This window comes from Lygodium microphyllum, chromosome 6, assembly GCF_053477565.2.
Source record: "Lygodium microphyllum isolate KBCC chromosome 6, Lygodium_microphyllum_v1.1.10, whole genome shotgun sequence".
In the NCBI taxonomy this organism is placed as follows: Eukaryota; Viridiplantae; Streptophyta; class Polypodiopsida; order Schizaeales; family Lygodiaceae; genus Lygodium; species Lygodium microphyllum.
Window position 1 is genome coordinate 98,266,880 of NC_141140.1, and position 22,728 is coordinate 98,289,607.

The 22,728-nt window shown below is 39.7% G+C and overlaps 1 pseudogene; it reads left to right on the plus strand.

Moving 5' to 3' along the window:
- Positions 1–91: 91 nt before the first annotated feature.
- Positions 92–22,641, plus strand: LOC148034847 (threonine synthase, chloroplastic-like; annotated as a pseudogene).
- The last annotated feature ends 87 nt before the right edge of the window (positions 22,642–22,728 follow it).

Below are 22,728 nucleotides of genomic sequence, written 5' to 3' on the forward strand. Positions count from 1 at the left end.
TTGAATCTTAAGGGTTTCATGGAGAGTTGAAATTTTTAGAGTCACTCCACCGATCCATACATCTTCAAATGGAGATGCTATTAGGCACCCCATGTCGAGTCACGCCTGGAGCGGAAGTCGGCCAGAGAAGCTCGTAAGGCAGAACACCGGCTCTTGTGTGGTTCTTGAGGCAGGCATCATGGTTGCGCCTTCTGATGACAAGAACTAGCAATTAGCGACTGCCCGAATCCTATACCTCAACAAGTTTTTTTTAAAAATAAAAGTAAACAAATAAAAATGAAAGGAGCCCGTGACATGTCCAAATGCAAGTCGCGGCACATAGCTCCCAATCACTGCACCTAAGGATCCTCAAGTTTGGCACGTCCGATGGCCTCGATCGGTCGGCTCTGGTCCTAACCCCCTAACCCTTTTGCCTCCCCACTTCATGCTTAGGGCACCCCAAGGGTAGGACATACCTAAGGAGATAAAACTCGCCTATGGTTAGGCCTGTCAACCTAAGCTACATACACCGCACCTCCCTTTGCACAAAATGGGTCCTCAAGTGTGGGACATCACCTAGGCTTACCTAGGGTTAGACCCAACTCCCTGTTCCACCAACATGAGCACAGAGCACCGCAGGGCAAGGTAGACACTTCCCTTAGGTCAAGCACTTTCTCCTTCCAGGTACAACAGGATGCTACAAACCACCAACTTCGGAGGCCCTTATCATCCAGTTGACACACCTTGGGTTCTCTATCCAAATTATTACCAAATCATCCCAATCAAATGAGTCCACATGCGGCTCCATCACCTCCCGAGCCACTGGCCCAGACCCCACCCTTCCACAACAAAGACCGTGAATTGCCATGGGACTTGCACCCATCTAGAAGGGGGGTAATGTTAACCTCAGTTCGAATGGTAGAAATATGAAGCAAAAAGGACAAAAAGAAAAGGACAATAGAAAAGGTGCAGAGGCGGCCAATAAAATCTAAGCTAAGGGAAAAGCACAATTTTAAATAGAAGGTGCCTCAAAAAACTCTAAAAACTCTTGTAAAAGAGCACCAAGCTCCCTTTTGTGCCATTTGTAAAAGAATAGATGGGTGTAGCTTAAGGCATGGGGCAAGAAAAGGGAAATAGAAAAAATGACCTTGCCACAAAGTCCAGCCATGTAAAAAGGAATGGGTGCCCATGGGATTTTAGGGCTTGTATATAAAATTCAAAAAGTGAATGGAAGGTCATTCTTTGGTGTGTGGCTAACAAGAGACCTCTCTCCTTGTCTTCTTCTCTCTTATTTGGGTGTGTGTGTGTGTGTGTGATATAAAGATAGATATAGAGAGAGGCAGATTGAGAGGGTGAGGGAGTGAGCATGTGGGAGTGAGGAATCAAGAGGGTGAAGCTCTTCACCATTCCCCCTTCTCTTCTTCTCTTCTCTTCTCTTTTCTTGCTCGCGCACGGCTATGGTTGATGGAGCTTGAAGGAGGAGGCTTGAGGATGCTTGAGCTAGCATCTAGGATCATGGAGCTACCGGTGTGTGTGAAGGAGGAGGCAACTCATTTTTGCATCGAGGAAAGCTCACTACATTCATAGGTTTGGAGGCATGTCAGCTAGGTGAGAGGTAACCACTAGAGCTTGCTTGGAATGCTTAAACAATAAGTAGTCCGTGGGTCTTGGCGGTCAAGCGAGAGCTCTCACAATCACTTTCTTGATTGAATGCCTTCCTTAATAGGCCATCATTTGAGGAGGAGATAATGGAAATGGTATTCCTTATGAATAAAAAATAAGATACTTGGTGCTCATAGTCTAGGAAATATGGAAATTTTGTATCTTAAGCTTCACTTTAGTGGTGACATTAAACACTCCACTAGATAACTAATGATGAGCAAACAAATCCTCCAATGGATGTCTTCCAAACTAGGTGACTTAATGGATGAGAATTTGATAAACTAGAAAATGATCTTAAATATGCATTTTATTCTTGTAATAGCTTTACTTCTTAATATTCTAGTATATCTGATGTCTAAAGCCAAGCGAAGGGTTTCTTTATTGACATTCAAAGAATAACACTAGTGCCTCAGTCATGACATTTTCTGTACTCACTCTCTAGAAGTCAAAGTCGCTTCCTTAAGTTTATGTCCATAACCAATCTCTAGATATTAATATTGAAAAAATAATGACTATATCCAAGGAACTTCAGAATCAATAGTCATACGATAAGCCACTATTTGCCTAGTTTCAAAGAAGGGACTAGCAATGGCTTTGTTTATTTCAACCACCTACATAGAATCATTCAATTCACATCATAAATAGTAAGCTTTTTCATATTTGATGGTACCTATTTATTAAACAAACAAATTGTGAAGCTAGATATATATTATCATGGAAAGTATGACCATAGGCTATTGCTATCAAATATATTTAGCTTGTTACAATACCTTCATTCTCAAAAATCCAAAGCCAATGAATAGTGTTGCATCATTAACTTGCCACCATAGATTAAACTAAAAATATATAAAGAAATAAAACAAAAGAAATTATATCCTCTGTGATTGCTAGAGTGGGGCCTATTTCATCTAAAGGGCCCAAGATTAGAATACATCCACATCACCTTAAATCTTAACATGTGAAGAATAAACACAACCACCTCGATGGTCCTTGCACATAACCTTTTGCAGGACCAAAACACCTTAGTATGGTGACTACTTTTTTAATGTTTCTAAGAAATATTCAATTAAATTTTTTAGTCCTAATTGGCCTAGTAATTGCACATGTATGATTTTTTCTCATTGAGGATAGTGGCAGTCAGTGTGATTGATAAGAACATCCTAATCAAGAGGGGTTCTTATTGAGACTACACCTACGGTTTACCATGAAATGTACTAAGCATGCCACTAGGAATCTTTGCAACACATGTATCATGTTATTTTTTGTGCCTCTCTCACATCTATGAGATTCTAGCTCGTCAATTCCTATGCCTTTTGTTAGATGTTGTATCATTGTATGTAGTGATTTGAAATAAGAAGAAAATGAATGTAAGATGGACTCGATGTCAAGATTGCGGGAGAGAAGGAAGGAGTCTCACTCGTAGCTTTCTCACTTACACAATGGGGGAATACACACAAAGGTGGAAGCTGAAAACAATTTTCCTCTTCTTAGTTGTGAAAGCCAAAAAGAACTCTAGTACAAAGAAATAGAAGAACCCTATATATGGGTCTCAAACCAAACTCAACTAACTAAGGTGGCATACTAACTGAGCCACGAACTAGATTAGATAAGGATAGCTTTCATCTAGCTATTATTCATGGGCGGTGTACCAACTGCATCTGCAGCTAACAAGTCGGTGACATAAATGCACAACAGTCACCTTGGCATATCACAAGTGGAGCTCGATATCTCAACACTCCCCCTAGAGCTCAATCCCAATCCAAGGTAACTGTAGGCTGTTTCTTGCTGCTCCAAGTGACTGCAGCACTCCCAAAAGAGAACACATATCCACTGGTAGATCGTCTATCAGAAATACTACTAGCCCAATCAGCATCAGTGTATCCATGCAACTGTATCTGAACCCCAGTCTCATAAAGTAGTCCATACTGCAATGTGGACTTCACATACCTGAATATGCGTCTAGCGGCATCCAAATGCGGTTTCCTTGGAGCCTGCATAAACTGACTTACCAATCCAACAACATAGCTCAAATCTGGCTTGGTAATAGTCATATAAATCAAACTTCCTACTATGCGTCTGTACATAGTAGGGTCTTCCAGAAGCTCACCTGCATCTGCGCTCAGCTTCACATTCTGCTCCAAAGGAACTAAAATAGGCTTAGAGCCTGTCATCCCATATTTGGAAAGCATATCCAATCCATATTGTCTCTGCAAGAGCCGTATCCCACTTGGTGATCTAATCACCTCAATGCCCAAGAAATAACGCAGCTCTCCCAAATCCTTCATCTCAAACTTCTGCTTCAATAGCATTTTCACATGAAGGATATCTTCATCACTATCACCTGTCATAATCAAACCATCAACATAAATGACAAGTAGCATAATACCTTTTTTTGTTTTTCTCACATAAAGTGAGAAATCTACCTTGGAAATCTGAAAGCCAATAGTGACAAGATACTGTCCTATCTTGTCAAACCATGCTCTAGGTGCTTGCTTCAAGCCATACAAGGCTTTCTTCAACCTGCAAACAAACTCAGGATGAACAGCATGCACATAACCTGGTGGCTGCTCCATATAGACCTCTTCTTGCAAATCACGATGCAAGAAGGCATTCTTTACATCCATCTGATGTAAAGACCATCCCTTTGATGCAGCCATAGCAATGACTACTCTTACGGTTTCCATCCTTGCAAGCAGACTGAATGTTTCTTCATAATCAATGCCATATGTTTGTGCATACCCCTTCACTACTAATCTTGCCTTGTATCTATTCAGAGAACCATCTGCATTGTGTTTCACCTTATAAACCCACTTACAACCAATTGCATTCTTATCTTTAGGCAAAGGTACCAATTTCCATGTAGCATTTGCTTCCAAGGCATCCATTTCTTCATCCATGGCTTTCTCCCATTTTTCTTTTTCCATAGCTTGATCAAAAGAAGTGTGTTCTGGTTTCTGTATCACTTTGACCATATAGGCATAGTGAATGGCTGTAAATCCATCATATTTCAGCCTATCCACAGGATACCTAGCTCTGGTAGACCTGCGTAAAGTAGGTTCACTCTAAAGTAGGTTCACTCCCAGGTGCTCTCAAAACATCCCTGGTCTTCCTTACTCCAGGTGTAACAATAGAAGGAATACCCAATTCATCAGCAATGCTCTGTTCTGAGCCACTCGATTCACCATCCACATAAGAGTGACCTGCATTCACATCAAGCATGGGCTGATCTACCTTCTCTTTTCCTTTTCGTGAAACCTGCATACCACTATCTGCATTGTTTTGAGGAGATTCTCCTGATCTCAATCTGCCTATCCATAGCAAAGAATGTGAACCACTGCTAGAGAACACTCTAGGTCCACTAATATTTTGTGACTGCTGCTGTGAATTCTGTGCAGCATTACCATTTTGTGCATCTATATCATCAATCACATTTATTGGTTTATACCAGCTACTCATCTCATAAAAAATAACATCTCTGCTCACTATAAACTTTCGAGTGGAAGGGTTATAGCATCTATACTCTTTCTGCTACAAAGAGTAACCAATAAAGATGCACTTCTCAGCTTTTGGATCTCAACTCAGCTGGCACATGAACATAGGCAATGCAACCAAAAATCTTTAAATGAGAAATATCTGGTTTCCTACCAGTATATCTCTCCTCTGGATTCATCCCACGTATTGCTGCAGTGGGAGTACTATTCATTATGTAGACTGTTGTAGCAACTGCTTCAGCCCAGTAAAAATCTGGCAAGTCTTTTTCATTGAGCATGGCACGAGATACCTCTTCAATATGCCTGTTTTTCCTTTCTGCAATTCCATTTTGTTGCGGGGTATGACTGCATGAATATTGTTGCTTTATGCCATGCTCTTGCAGGAACCTTGCAAACTCATTTGAGAGGTACTCTCCCCCTCCATCTGACCTTAGGCATTTTATTTGTAGGCCTGCTTCTTTTTCAACCATAGCTTTAAGAGTCTTGAAATGCCCAAACACTTCACTTTTCTTTTTCATAAAATACACCCAAACTTTTCTGCTATAGTTATCAATAAAAGTGACAAAATAATGACAGCCTCCAATAGATGCAGCTTTAGTAGTCCACACATCAAAGTGGATTAATTCCAATGGCTTCTTACTCTCTTGAACATGTCTAGGAAACGGTTTCCTTGCCTGTTTTCCAAATTGACAGGCTTCACATACCTTATGCATTTCTGCAACCTTGAATTTAGGAAATCCTGCAATAATATTTTGGGCTTGCATTGATTTAAGTCGCTGTACATTAACATGACCAATGCATTTATGCCAGATATCAATATCTGCAACTACACCGGTCCCATGTGCAAACATTGTTGCACTCAATTCAGGCATGTTTGTATGCAACGCAAAAATTCTACTCTTCTTCTTTCCTTTTGCTATCAAGCGACCTTTATTTTTCATATCCTCAACAAAGCATCCATGAGAATTAAATCTGACCTGCAAACCTTGCTCAACCATTTGACCAACAAAAACCAGGTTCTTGGTGATATTTGGGACATGAAATACATCCGACAGGTATTTCTTTTTCCCATCCTGCATAGACAAATGAATTTTTTCAATCTGCACAATAGGATGTGCAGTATCATCACCAGTCTCCACAAATCCTGGTTTTTCCATTTTCCTTGCATCCTGCATCTATTCTGCATGACCTGTCATGTGGTTTGATGCACCTGAGTCAACATACCACACATCGTTTCTTTCTTCTGCACTTATCACAGAATTGGTCATGTGCTGCACCATAAACAAATGCTCATTTCTGTCATCACCCTGTCTACTAGAAGATGCATAATTCCCTTGTTGCAATTTTTCATTCATGATGTCATTCTGTTTTTTATAGCATTCTTTAGCCATATGACCCATTTTACCACAGTAATGGCATTCAACATTGTTGTTTGCATTTTGGCCTCTTTGCCATCCACCACGACGTCTTTGGCTCCCCCTGCCTCTAGAGTTACCATGTCCTCCTTCATAGGACTGGTTTTCTTGAGTCTGCTACATAATTTGATTTCTGCCACGGCCTCTAGATTGGCCTTCTCTATCTCTACCTCTACCTCTTCCAACATTTGAGTAGAAGATAACTTCTTTTGAAGTTCCTCCTAAAGAAAATGCACCACCATTTCTCTGATCCTCAGAAATTAGAAGAGCAATCAACTCCTCAAAATCAGGAAATCTTTGATGGAAATCGATGTTCGGAACTATGCATAATCCTTTCCTAGACCATTCAAGGTCATAGAAACTAAATCATCATCTTTCACTGGCGACCCAATGGAAGCAAGTGCATCTGCAATCTTCTTCACCTTCATGTGGTAGTCATTGATGCTCATACTTTCTCTTTGCACATTGTGCAACTCTTGCTTGAGCTGCATTTTCCTGGCTTGCGTATCTATGCTATACATTTTTGACAAAGTATCCCATGCCTCCTTTGGCGTACTTCCATCTTGAATATGCACAATCATAGAGCCTGAAATGCTGATAGACAGCTAGTACATAACATTCATGGCTCTCTCATGCCATCCTTTAAATGCCTGCATTTGTTGTTGATTGGGAACATCAGGAAGAGCTGGTTCTTCTTCATTTCCTGCAATGAATTTCCAATATCCTTTTCCCATAAGGAAATTCTTCATTCTAGACTTCCATGCTTGGAAGTTGTTCTTGTCAAGCTTTTAAGTGACAATCTATGAAAGAGAATCAGACGCTATTATAGAACACTGCAAAAAAATTTGTCACTGCAAAAAACACAGCTTCAGCCTCACAAGGGCAAATCTGCAAAATTGACGAAAGTGGTATTTGACCACACAGTCACTTCCTAGTGACAATTTTGCATCAATAGGCAACAAGGATGATTCTGTAACTCCCAATGTCTCAGCGCACATGCATACGATGCAATTTCTATAGTAACTTTTCACCGATCTGTAGAATAGTGGTCGCACAATAAAAAACAGGGCCTTTTCCTGAGTGCGTGCGGAAAACTTCCCCCTCCAAAACAAGCACCGAAATGGCCTCAAATAAATAAAACAGGGCAACCAAGGGCTAAAGCCCTTGGCCGTAGCATATACTGCCCTCTTGCTACACCGCGAAGGGTCTCTCAATTTGAGACAATGCACTCTTGCACTTTCCGGCTGTGCTACCTGCAGAGACTTGCTCCTAAACTCAAAAAATGAAAGCAACACTGGTCCTTTTACCAGAACACCACGAATTTGGTTTGCTTTCTTGAGCTCCTTACCACGAACCAAGCTCTGATACCATGTCAAGATTGTGGGAGAGAAGGAAGGAGTCTCACTTGTAGCTTTCTCACTTACACAATGGGGGAATACACACAAAGATGGATATAGGGTTCTTCTATTTGTGGGTTGCTCAAGTTTTTTGCATTCTGTGATTGATTTAGCTAAGCTTCCCATTGTGCCGATACATCTCTATATATTGTAGAGGGACATACATGCCATAACCATCGATAGCTACATGGAACTACTTGACAATGATGAGCAAGCTCTCCTTTTCCAGCAATTCCCAAGCAACCCATTAGCATTGGCATCGACACAAGTGATAGAGATTTTCAATTCTATGTCTAAGTAATTTACAATGCAATGTCTCTATTTATCATTTCATTAGCCATTAGGAATCAACTAGAGTAAGGATATAGTACCACCATATTATGGCATCATATAAATTACTTAAATATTTTTTTAAAATAAAATTATCTACATTAAAAAAAATTCTCCACATAGAAAAAAAGCTTATATAGAAAATATTACATATCTAGGATTTTTCTCTCAACATAGGAAAAAAAACCTATAATCTCATTTAAGTACGTAGTAGTTAGGAAAAGGTTGCATGTTGCACATTTGTCGTACGCAAGAATTTCATGCATCAAGAGTTGTATTTAGGGAAAAACTATATAAACTATTAGATGTACATTATGGCCTATTTGAAATTAACTAAACAATCTATGTATATCCTAGTTTTAAATTTAGTGTATAATTTCTACTTATAAATTCATAGAAGTAGGAATGTGCAAACTAGGAAAAATGTAACATTTCCAATTAGAGAGAAACTAGAGTAACATAAAAAATTTATTATGTAGGAAAACTATCAAATGTAGGGAAATTTCCCTATGTGGGGAAACATAGGAAAATTCCCTATGTATGAAAATTTCTGCACATAGGAAATTTTTCCTACATATGAAAGAAGAAAAGGGTTTTTCTTATCATTTCTCTGGTCAAAAATAAATGTAGGTAGGAAAGGTAAATATTAAAAAAATGGAACATTTCGCTATATAGAAAATTTTCCCTATATAGAGAAGTTTTCTTTGAAGGGAATTTTCCCTTTCCATGTAGGAAACTTCCTATGTGATTTCCTAGTTTCTCTAATTAGGAAATATTCCATTTTCCCTAAATACTTTCCCTATTTATGTGCGCTTTTATCTATAGATTTGATAGGGGATTCCCTAGTTTTTCCTATGTAGGAAATGATTAAAAGTCCCTTATGCTTGAGCCTCAAGTATCACCTTTGATCCCAAGATACCCTCTGCGCCTGTTGTAATGCTGATTGGGGAGGTGATATTTTCACTCATAGATTGACTACCGATGGCTACCTGCTTCTCATGGGTGGTTCTTCTATCTAGAGTGCCAACAAGTAAAATTATATCACATTATGATCTAGGAATCAAACTTCTACTACAAAGTTGCTTAATTTACCACTTATTTTGATAATCAATCTTATATCACACTCATCACTTTAGGTGATGTCAATTCTGACAAACTCAAACACATTAGTTTATGTTTCCATTTTGTAAAATATTTATATTAGGAGAGCTATCTTCACATTGAGCATGTGCCTAGTTCTTACAAGATAGACATTTTCACAAAACTTGTCACTCATGAAAAATTTCGTCTCACCTCTAATGCTCCTGATTTCTATTGACATCATTTTTTGTACTTCCAACCCATTCCTTTCTATAAGGGGATAGAAAGTAGTAACTCCTTTTCTTGAAATCATTTTTAATTTGTCTTTTCTCGATTTAAGAAGGTATGTTGGAAGAATATTCAAATATCTTTTAGTGTAAGCCTTCAAAAGTGGCATCTTTCGCTAATCATCCACCTTTCACATTGACCTCTTTAAGAGGCATCCTTATATACAAGCATGGCTTGTACAACAATGAACACAATCAAGTCTTTTACTTTCTTTAACTCTTGTGTTCTTATCTCCATTTTCTTAGGGTTGGTTCTAGAGTGTGAAGTAGCTCAGAGGGTTTATCTATAAGTATTCATCTATATAGCTACTTTGAAATAAGAGTCCCTAAAGTAGTGGAAACTATGGGATTGAAGGCAAGTTCTTACTTGAGCATATGCATAGATTTAGATTTTGGAATAACCCAGTACCACTTCCATTAGCAATCAAGTAGCACTTGCATCACATTTGCTCCCATAAATGTAGCAGTTTCTGTGAAAACCATGTCATCAAGGAAAGAAAGCAGCTTCTTCTCTGAAGACCATCTCACTCAATGCATTTTAAATTTCTTCAACTTGTACAACTTATTCTCACTATTTCTTCACAAATCTTTCTTGGTGAACGTACAACCACAAAAAACACTGGAGTTGTGTGCCTTTCTTGGTGGAAATCATGTGTAGGTACAAAGCATTTCTTTAGCTCACCCCAACAATGTTCATCCTAATTGCAGCTTGACACAAGCCAAAATTCTGTATTCTCTTCTCAAATCTGCTCTTACTTTTAGCTTTTAAGGTTCTATGACCTACTTCAATAGTCTCTTCTTCTACTATTATTTCACCCAAGAAAGCAGCCATAGCCAGATATTGCAACTCTTGATTTCTCTCCCTTTGTGTCCATGTTTCTAAACAAGAAGCCATAATCTGCATCTATTTCAAGCCCCAAGGGTCTCCACTTGAAGCAGCAAAGCTTGCAAGATTGTGAAGATCAATCCCACATGTCACAACTAGTCAAAGATGTAGCTACAGGTAAGCTATAGCCCAATGCCATCAGCAAAATTGAAAATGGGCTCCAAACAATGGTCCGCTCACATATTCCTCCTTGAAAAATAGCATGAGGAGAGGGCACAATAGTTTGATAACATTAGTGATGATGATGATTATTGTTAGCTCACAAATAAACTTTCCAATGCATAGCGGTTCAGTAAGCCCACTCACAAGCTCGCTCGCATGTGAGGTTGCCTTTGTTTAGTATGGAAAGAGCCTTTGGTTCCATAAAACATGAAAAGAGAGGGCAATTATAGCAATGATCTCATGCTCTACAAATGTAAGATGCATGTGATGCTAAAATTAATGTTGTTATTGTATAGGGTATCCATCAAGCTACAAGCTCCACAAAAGTACCTTCAAGGACTTAAATCTATTGATGACATGTTTAGAACATCTAGCCTTACAAAATTAAAATATTAAAGAAAATCCATATACATGTCAACTCATCATGTGGTTGACGGAAAAGATAATTGTTCCAACTCCTTTTGCTTATGGGGATCAATGTTACTTTTTGTCCTATCGTAACTTGCAAGCCTAGGATGTTGAACATGGAGATGCTTCTTTTTGTATAGCTGATATACAGCTAGTATTAAAACTTCATAGCCAAGTTTGTGATTATTGGCAATAGCCAGCACTGAACAACCACCTACATAAAGACATTTGACATTTGACTACTGCAAACAATCCTGCAAATAGTTCTCGGGGAAGTTACTATATGTGTATTCTCTACATCAAGTGCGTTCAAGGCCTATTTATAAATATCCTTATCTATGAATTTTTCTTGAATAAAACATAACCATTTTCTATTCAATCTGTAAATAACCCCTTTATATTATATCCCTATGTATGTAAAAATAAAATAAAAATTGTATTTTAAAACTACCCCACAACCCCCTTCACCCCATGCTGAAGAGCAGTGGCAGCCAACAGACAAATCCGTGGAAAGAAAAACCACCCTGAGGGAGAAGAGAAGAAAAATGGTGGAAGAAGCCAAACAAAGATTGAGGGCTAACCCTATGGCACAACTGTTTGTACCCCTTCCACATGCCCAAATGACCCACCGACCAATTTTCATGCGGAGCTCATAGTCTGGGAGAGATGTGACAAAGAGAAACATCCTTTCAACTTCAGCTTCCTCATCCCCAATGCCTTGCGCAGAGTCCTTTCCCCTAGAATAGTGGACGAGGTGATCGACATCGGAAGCCAACTAAGCCAACAATGGTTGGAAGACAGAGAAAAGAATCCCACCCTCTAAGGCACTGAGGATGTCGAGTACTGGAAAAATAAGGTTTTTGAAGTGCCTTGGTCTGTGTCTAGATACGAGTGCCAACTATTGTGGTGGAGACGTATTTGCGACGACAATGTGCTGCCATGGATGGCTTTTTGTAATACCCTCCCTGTTGAGAGAAACAAACCCACATTCATGGCATATCCTCATAGGGTAGGATTAGAATTTGATGCAAACACCCATGGGCGTTACAACTTTCCCGTCATAATAATCCATGTACTACCACCTGAGCCCAAGCCCTCACTTTCACCTCTGATAGCCTAGATGCCACCACGACCCAGTTTATTGCTGACTTGTCCTCCTATCTTGATCTTGCCTTCCTTACCACATGCAACTATCTTAGGCTATTAAAAATCTTACTTAGGCAGGACCCCACCCTGGTAGAACATGGTCTCCCCCCACTCTTTTTTGACCTTAACGCCATTGATAGCTGCGCGATGACCCGCCTAATAATGCAAGTTAGCCTTCTACCTTCCTTCTACCTCGCTATTCTTGAGGATATGAGTAACAGCAAATTCACTCACTGTAACCATCCATTCCTCTCCACCACCCCTCTCTAGGTCCGGTTGAATCTTAAGGGTTTCATGTAGAGTTGAAATTTTTAGAGTCACTCCACCGCCTTCTGATGACAAGAACTAGCAATTAGCTACTGCTCGAATCCTCTACCTCAACAAGTTTTTTTTAAAATAAAAGTAAACAAATAAAAATGTAAGGAGCCCGTGACATGTCCAAACGCAAGTCGCGGCACATAGCGCCCAGTCACTGCACCTAAGGATCCTCAAGTATGGCACGTCCGATGGCCTCGATCGGTCGGCTCTGGTCCTAACCCCCTAACCCTTTTGCCTCCCCACTTCATGCTTAGGGCGCCCCAAGGGCAGGATATACCTAAGGAGATAAGACTCGCCTATGGTTAGGCCTGTCAACCTAAGCTACATACACCGCACCTCCCTTTGCACAAAATGGGTCCTCAAGTGTGGGACATCACCTAGGCTTACCTAGGGTTAGACCCAACTCCCTGTTCCACCAACATGAGTACAGAGCACCGCACGGCAAGGTAGACACTTCCCTTAGGTCGAGCACTTTCTCCTTCCAGGTACAACAGGATGCTACAAACCACCAACTTCGGAGGCCCTTATCATCCAGTTGACACACCTTGGGTTCTCTATCCAAATCATTACCTCGAATGGTAGAAATATGAAGCAAAAAGGACAAAAAGAAAAGAAAAATAGAAAAGGTACAGAGGCGGCCAATAAAATCTAAGCTACGAAAAAAACACAATTTTAAATAGAAGGTGCCTCAAAAAACTCAAAAAACTCTTGTAAAAGAGCACCAATCTCCCTTTTGTGCCATTTGTAAAAGAATAGACGGGTGTAGCTTAAGGCATGAGGCAAGAAAAGGGAAATAGGAAAAATGACCTTGCCACAAAGTCCAGCCATGTAAAAAGGAATGGGTGCCCATGGGATTTTAGGGCTTGTATATAAAATTCAAAAAGTGAATGGAAGGTCATTCTTTGGTGTGTGGCTAACAAGAGACCTCTCTCCTTGTCTTCTTCTCTTCTCTTATTTGTGTGTGTGTGTGTGTGTGATATAGAGATAGGTACAGAGAGAGGGAGATTGAGAGGGTGAGGGAGTGAGCATGTGGGAGTGAGGAATCAAGAGGGTGAAGCTCTTCACTGTTTTTCCTTCTCTTCTTCTCTTCTCTTCTCTTTTCTTGCTCGTGCACGGCTATGGTTGATGGAGCTTGAAGGAGGAGGCTTGAGGATGCTTGAGCTAGCATCTAGGATCATGGAGCTACCAGTGTGTGTGAAGGAGGAGGCAACTCATTTTTGCATCGAGGAAAGCTCACTACATTCATAGGTTTGAAGGCATGTCAGCTAGGTGAGAAGTAGCCATTAGAGCTTGCTTGGAATGCTTAAACAATAAGTAGTCCATGGGTCTTGGCCATCAAGCGAGAGCTCTCACAATCACTTTCTTGAGTGAATGCCTTCCTTAATAGGCCATCATTTGAGGAGGAGATAAAGGAAATGATATTCCTTATGAATAAAAAATAAGATACTTGGTGCTCATAGTCTAGGAAATATGGAAATTTTGTATCTTAAGCTTCACTTTAGTGGTCACATTAACCACTCCACTAGATAACTAATGATGAGCAAACAAATCCTCCAATGGATGTCTTCCAAACTAGGTGACTTAATGGATGAGAATTTGATAAACTAGAAAATGATCTTAAATAGGCCTTGTATTCTTGTAATAGTTTTACTTCTTAATATTCTAGTATATCTTGTGTCTAAAGCCAAGCGAAGGGCTTCTTTATCGACTTTCAAAGAATAACACTAGTGCCTCAGTCATGACATTTTCTGTACTCACTCTCTAGAAGTCAAAGTCACTTCCTTAAGTTTATGTCCATAACCAATCTCTAGATATTAACATTGAAAAAATAATGACTATATTCAAGGAACTTCAGAATCAATAGTCATATGATAAGCCACTATTTGCCTAGTTTTGAGGAAGGGACTAGCAATGGCTTTGTTTATTTCAACCATCTACATAGAATCATTCAATTCACATCATAAATAGTAAGATTTTTTATATTTGGTGGTACCTATTTATTAAACAAACAAATTGTGAAGCTAGATATATATTATCATGGAAAGTATGACCATAGGCTATTGCTATCAAATATATTTAGCTTTTTACAATACCTTCATTCTCAAAAATCCAAAGCCAATGAATAGTGTTGCATCATTAACTTGCCACCACATATTAAACTAAAAATATATAAAGAAATTTAAAAAAAAAAATTAGATCCTCTGTGATTTCTAGAGTGGGGCCTATTTCATCTAGAGGGCCCAAGATTAGAATACATCCACATCACCCTAAATCTCAACATGTGAAGAATAAACACAACCACCTTGATGGTCCTTGCACATAACCTTTTGCAGGACCAAAACACCTTAGTATGGTGACTACTTTTTTAATGTTTCTAAGAAATATTCAATTAAATTTTTTAGTCCTAATTGGCCTAGTAATTGCACATGTATGATTTTTTTTCATTGAGGATAGTGGCAGTCAGTGTGATTGATAAGAACATCCTAATCAAGAGGGGTTCTTATTGAGACTACACCTACGGTTTACCATGAAATGTACTAGGCATGCCACTAGGAATCTTTGCAACACATGTATCATGTTATTTTTTGTGCCTCTCTCACATCTATGAGATTCTAGCTCGTCACTTCCTATGCCTTTTGTTAGATGTTGTATCATTGTATGTAGTGATTTGAAATAGGAAGAAAATGAATGTAAGATGGACTCGATGTCAAGATTGTGGGAGAGAAGGAAGGAGTCTCAATTGTAGCTTTCTCACTTACACAATGGGGGAATAGACACAAAGGTGGAGGCTGAAAACAGTTTTCCTCTTCTTAGTTGTATAAGCCAAAAAGAACTCTAGTACAAAGAAATAGAAGAACCCTATATATGGGTCTCAAACAAAACTCAACTAACTAAGGTGGCATACTAATTGAGCCACGAACTAGAGTAGATAAGGATAGCTGTCATCTAGCTATTATTCATGGGCGGTGTACCAACTGCATCTGGAGCTAACAAGTCGGTGACATAAATCCACAACGGTCACCCTGGCATATCAGGAGTGGATCTCGATATCTCAACACTCCCCCTCGAGCTCAATCCCAATTCCTGCACACCAAGCAGGTCTCTGAACTTGCGCATCTTCTCTGCACCCAATGCCTTTGTGAATATGTCAGCTACCTGATCCTCTATGCTGACATAAACTAGATCAATAAGACCTAGTAAAACCGTCTCCCGCACATAGTGATAATGCACCTCAATGTGCTTTGTTCTAGCATGATAGATCAGGTTATTTGCCAAGTCTGTTCTGCTCATGTTGTCACAATAAAGGACAACTTGCCCATCTGTAGGCTGATGCATATCATAAAAGCTACCTCACATGCAACCATTGCTGCATCCCTATACTCAGCCTCTGTGCTCGACAAGGCAACTGTAGGCTGTTTCTTGATGCTCCAACTGACTGCAGCACTCCCAAAAGAGAACACATATCCACTGGTAGATCGTCTATTAAGAATACTACCAGCCCAATCAGCATCAGTGTATCCATGCAACTGTATCTGAACCCCAGTCTCATAAAGTAGTCCATATTGCAATGTGGACTTCACATACCTGAGTACGCATCTAGCCGCATCCAAATGTGGTTTCCTTGGAGCCTGCATAAACTGACTTACCAATCCAACAACATAGCTCAAATCTGGCATGGTAATAGTCATATAAATCAAACTTCCTACTATGCGTCTGTACATAGTAGGGTCTTCCAGAAGCTCACCTGCATCTGTGCTCAGCTTCACATTCTGCTCCAAAGGAAATGAAATAGGCTTACAACCTGTCATCCCATATTTGGATAGCATGTCCAATCCATACTGCCTCTGCAAGAGCCGTATCCCACTTGGTGATCTAATCACCTCAATGCCCAAGAAATAATGCAGCTCTCCCAAATCCTTCATCTCAAACTTCTGCTTCAATAGCATTTTCAGATGAAGGATATCTTCATCACTATCACCTGTCATAATCAAATCATCAACATAAATGACAAGTAGCATAATAGCTTTCTCTATTTTCTCACATAAAGTGAGAAATCTACCTTGGAAATCTGAAAGCCAATAGTGACAAGATACTGTCCTATCTTGTCAGACCATGCTCTAGGTACTTGCTTCAAGCCATACAAGGCTTTCTTCGACTTGCAAACAAACTCAGGATCAACAGCATGCACATCACCTGGTGGCTGCTCCATATAGACCTCTTCTTGCAAATCACCATGCAAGAAGGCATTCTTTACATCCATTTGATGTAAAGACCATCCCTTTGATGCAGCCATAGCAATGACTGCTCTTACGGTTTCCATCCTTGCAACCAGACTGAATGTTTCTTCATAATCAATGCCATATGTTTGTGCATACCCCTTGACTACTCATCTTGCCTTGTATCTATTCAGAGAACCATCTGCATTGTGTTTCACCTTATAAACCCACTTACAACCAATTGCATTCTTATCTTTAGGCAAAGGTACCAATTTCCATGTAGCATTTGCTTCCAAGGAATCCATAGTGAATGGCTGTAAATCCATCATATTTCAGCCTATCCACAGGATACCTAGCTCTGGTAGACCTGCACAAAGTACGTTCACTCCCAGGTGCTCTCAAAACATCCCTGGTCTTCCTTACTCCAGGTGTAACAATAGAAGGAATACCCAACTCATCATCAATGCTCTGTTTTGAGCCACTCGATTCACCATCCACATAAGAGTGACCTGCATTCACATCAAGCATGGGCTGATCTACCTTCTCTTTTCCTTTTCGTGAAACCTGCATACCACTATCTACATTGTTTTGAGGAGATTATCCTGATCTCAATCTGCCTGTCCATGGCGAAGAATGTGAACCACTGCTAGAGGACACTCTAGGTCCACTAATATTTTGTGACTGCTGCTGTGAATTCTATGCAGCATTACCATTTTGTGCATCTACATCATCAATCACATTTACTGGTTTATACCAGCTACTCATCTCATCAAAAATAACATCTCTGCTCACTATAAACTTTCGAGTGGAAGGGTTATAACATCTATACCCTTTCTACTGCAAAGAGTAACCAATAAAGATGCACTTCTCAGATTTTGGATCTCAACTCATCTGGCACATGAACATAGGCAATGCAACCAAAAATATTCAAATGAGAAATATCTGGTTTCCTACCAGTATACCTCTCCTCTGGAGTCATCCCATGTATTGCTGCAGTGGGAGTCCTCTTCATTATGTAGACTGTTGTAGCAACTGCTTCAACCCAGTAAAAATCTGGCAAGTCTTTTTCGTTGAGCATAGCAGAAGATACCTCTCCAATATGCATGTTTCTCCTTTTTGCAATTCCATTTTGTTGTGGGGTATGACTGCATGAATATTGCTGCTTTATGCTATGCTCTTGCAGGAACCTTCCAAACTCATTTGAGAGGTACTCTTCCTCTCCATCTAACCTTAGGCATTTTATTTGCAGGCCTGCTTCTTTTTCAACCATAGCTTTAAGAGTTTTGAAATGCCCAAACACTTCACTTTTCTTTTTCATAAAATACACCCAAACTTTTCTGCTATAGTCATCAATAAAAGTGACAAAATAATGACAGCTTCCAATAGATGTAGCTTTAGTAGTCCACACATTAGAGTGGATTAATTCCAATGGCTTCTTACTCTCTTGAACATGTCTAGCAAATGGTTTCCTTGCCTGTTTTCCATATTGACAGGCTTCACATACCTTATGCATTTCTGCAACCTTGAATTTAGGCAATCCTGCAACAATATTTTGGGCTTGCATTGATTTAAGTCGCTGTACATTAACATGACCAATGCGTTTATGCTAGATATCAATATCTGCAACTACACCGATCCCATGTGCAAACATTGCTGCACTCAATTCAGGCATGTCTGCATCCAACGTAAACATTTTGCCCTTCTTCTTTGCTTTTGCTATCAAGTGACCTTTATTTTTCATATCCTCAACAAAGCATCCATGAGAATTAAATCTGACCTGCAAACCCTGCTCAACCATTTGACCAACAAAAACCAGGTTCTTGGTGATATTCGGGACATGAAATACATCCGACAGGTATTTCTTTTTTCCATCCTGCATAGACAAATGAATTTTTCCAATCTGCACAGTAGGATGTGCAGTATCATCATCAGTCTCCACAAATCCTGGTTTTTCCATTTTCCTTGCACCCTGCATCCATTCTGCATGACCTGTCATGTGGTTTGATGCACCTGAGTCAACATACCACACATCGTTGCTTTCTTTTGCACTTGTCAAAGAATTGGTCATGTGCTGCACCATAAACAAATGCTCATTTCTATCATCACCCTGTCTACTAGAAGATGCATAATTCCCTTGTTGCAATTTTCCATTCATGATGTCATTCTGCTTTTTATAGCAGTCTTTAGCCATATGACCCATTTTACCACAGTAGTAGCATTCAACATTGTTGTTTGCATTTTGGCCTCTTTGATATCCACCACGATCTCTTTGGCTCCCCCTGCCTCTAGACTTACCACGTCCTCCTCCATAGGACTGGTTTTCTTGAGTTTGTTACATATTCTGATTTCTACCACGGCCTCCAAATCGGCCTCCTCTACCTCTGCCTCTACCTCTTCCAGCATTTGAGTAGAAAACAGCTTCTTTTAAAGTTCCTCCTGAAGAAGATGCACCACCATTTCTCTGCTCCTCAGAAATTAGAAGAGCAATCAACTCCTCAAAATCAGGAAATCTTTCACGGATGGAAATCGATGTTCGGAACTATGCATAATCCTTTCCTAGACCATTCAAGGTCACAGAAACTAAATCATCTTTCACTGGCGACCCAATGGAAGCAAGTGCATCTGCAATCTTCTTCACCTTCATGTGGTAGTCATTGATGCTCATACTTTCTCTTTGCACATTGTGCAACTCTTGCTTGAGCTGCATTTTCCTGGCTTGCGTATTTGTGCTATACATTTTTGACAAAGTATCCCATGCCTCCTTTGGCGTACTTGCATCCTGAATATGCACAATCATAAAGCCTGAAATGCTGATAGACAACCAGTACATAACTTTCCTGGCTCTCTCATGCCATCCTTTAAATGCCTGCATTTGCTGTTGATTGGGAACATAAGGAAGAACTAGTTCTTCTTCATTTCCTGCAACGAATTTCCAATATCATTTTTCCATAAGGAAATTCGTCATTCTAAACTTTCATGCTTGGAAGTTGTTCTTGTCAAGCTTTTCAGTGACAATCTGTGAAAGAGAATCAGACACCATTACAGAACACTGCAAAAAATTCTGTCACTGCAAAAAACACAGCTTCAGCCTCACAAGGGCAAATCTGCAAAAGTGACGAAAGTGGTATTTGACCACACAGTCACTTCCTAGTGGCGATTTTGCATCAACAGGCAACAAGGATGATTCTGTAACTCCCAATGTCTTTGCGCATAGGCATACGATGCAATTTCTACAGTAACTTTTCACCGACCCGTAGAACAGTGGTCGCACAGCAAAAAACAGGGCCTTTTTCTGAGTGCGTGCAGATAACTTCCGCCTCCAAAACAGGCGCTGAAACTTCCGCCCACAGCATATACTGCCCTCTTCCTACACCGCGAAGGGTCTCTCAATCTGAGACAATGCACTCTTGCACTTTCCGGCTGTGCTACCTGCAGAGACTTGCTCCCAAACTCAAAAAATAAAAGCAACACTGGTCCTCTTACCAGAACACCACGAACTTGGTTTGCTTTCTTGAGCTCCTTACCACGAATTAGGCTCTGATACCATGTCAAGATTGTGGGAGAGAAGGAAGGAGTCTCACTTATAGCTTTCTCACTTACACAATGGGGGAATACACATAAAGGTGGAGGCTGAAAACAGTTTTCCTCTTCTTAGTTGTATAAGCCAAAAAGAACTCTAGTACAAAGAAATAGAAGAACCCTATATATGGGTCTCAAACCAAACTCAACTAACTAAGGTGGCATACTAACTGAGCCAGAACTAGAGTAGATAAGGATAGCTGTCATCTAGCTATTATTCATGGGCGGTGTACCAATCGCATCTGTAGCTAACAAGTCGGTGACATAAATACACAACGGTCACCCTGGCATATCACGAGTGGAGCTCGATATCTCAACACTCGAGAGATGTGAAACTTGTAAAGCAAAGCAAATAGCTAGAAATGCAACAATTTTTTAGTGTAAAGGCTTCTTTTATCACAATAATGAGTTAGTGGGATGGTCTATTTTTTCCCCATTCTGATGGGTGCATTGATGGTTGATACACTCTTGAAATAATTTCATGCATTAGGGCCACTAAAATAAAATTTTCCCTTGCTCATGTTTCAATGCATGTGTAGGATGTACTTGCATTTAGCATAGCTTTGGAAGTGCTCAGAAGAATTTCCAATGCAAGTTTGTAGCTACTACGAACTCCATTCAAAGGTCATTCACTTTCTTTACTAGGGTGTGCAATGGTAAATCACAACTAAAGTATTATGCTTTTATTCGCATGAGACTTTTTTGCCATTCAAAGCTGAACTAGTAAGAAGAGTTAGCAAATAGTATTTTTTGACAAAAATTTTTAGCTAGTAAGAAGAACTAGTAAGAAGAGTTAGCGAATAGTATTTTTTGACAATTTTTTTTAGCTAAACTAGTAAAAAGAGGTGGATTCTTAACACAACACTATTCGTGAGATCTGCTAACCCATGGAGGCTCACCTCTTCCACTTTGGCCTCTAGGAAAAAGAAGGCAACTGACAACATCTTTGACAATGCATGCCACCATGGTTTGTTTGAGCCGCCTACTACCTTCTCTGCCAAGTAAGTTCCTTTCATCCCATATGACCCTGTCGACGAGGGGTATTTGTTGGACGAGGTCATTTAAAAAATCAAGGATGGTTTGGTTCTTGATGTTGAGCATGATATGGAGGCCCTAAGGAATATGATGTGAAGTATTTGAACTTTGTTTGATTTCTATGTTAGTAAAACTACTTGGCCATTTTGGATCAAGTGCTTGGAGTAAGGAAAATTGTGTACTTCCTGAGATGGACAGATGATATTGTAAATGCTTTTCAAGGGAATTTGAATTTGTTCCATGCATAGCAATTGGACAATGAGATGTTGAATTTGAATGACTTGTGGGTGAAGTAGTGTGGTATCACTCACACGGGGAGCTTTAAGGATCTTGGCATGATGGTCTTGTTGAGTCAAGAGAAGAGGTTAAGGAAAATGAATAATCTTCTCATTGATGTCAACTATGCATCAACTATTGATATATCTGTAACACTTTCAACTTATTTTGATGCACTTGGCATTCCTCCTATTGTGTTTTTTCCAGCAAACAAAATCTAAATTGCCCACTTGGTGCAACAAATTGCCAATGGGGTAGTCTTATTGAGCCTAGACACCAATTTTGATAGGTGCATGCATCTAATTTGAGAAGTGATAGAAGCAATGCCCATATACTTGGCTAATTCTTTATAAAGCCTTCACTTGGAAGGCCAGAAAACTATAGCCATAGAGATTTTAAGTGGGACATTCCTCACTGGGTTATTATACCTCGAAGCAATCATGGGAACATCTATGCATTATGTTAGGGGTTTGTTAAGTGCAAAGAACTTGGCTTGACTAATCGAATTCCCAAGCTAGTTGGTGCACAATCCGCAACAACAAATGCCAATCCAATGCATCTATATTATAAGACCAGGTGGAATAATTATACAACTATGAAGGCCAACCCTTTTTTGCATCTGCTATTCAAACTAGTGATTTAGTATCCATTGATCATGCAGTTTCTACCCTTTGAAATTTTGAGGAGATTGTAAGAGGTTATAAAAGAAGAAATAATGGATGCTGGTTCTTTGGCTAATACGATAGAAGTGTTTACTGCCCAAACACTTGCATGGCAGTATCTGCCTTGATGAAGTTGCAAGAGAAGAATGTAATTGGGCCCAACCAATCATACTATTGTTATGAGTGCAGTTAATGGCCTGATGTTCAGTCATTCCAAAATTGCTTACCAATTGAAGGAGATACCAAAGTTGCAATTAAAGTATGCTACCCTCCCAATTGAAATAAAGATTAGTTTAGGGTCTCTCTCATAGGCACATTTTTGAGAAGGAAACTAACCTAGAGTTTCAATATTTTGAGGTTATTTGCACATTTCATGTTGACAAGTGGAATGTGCAACC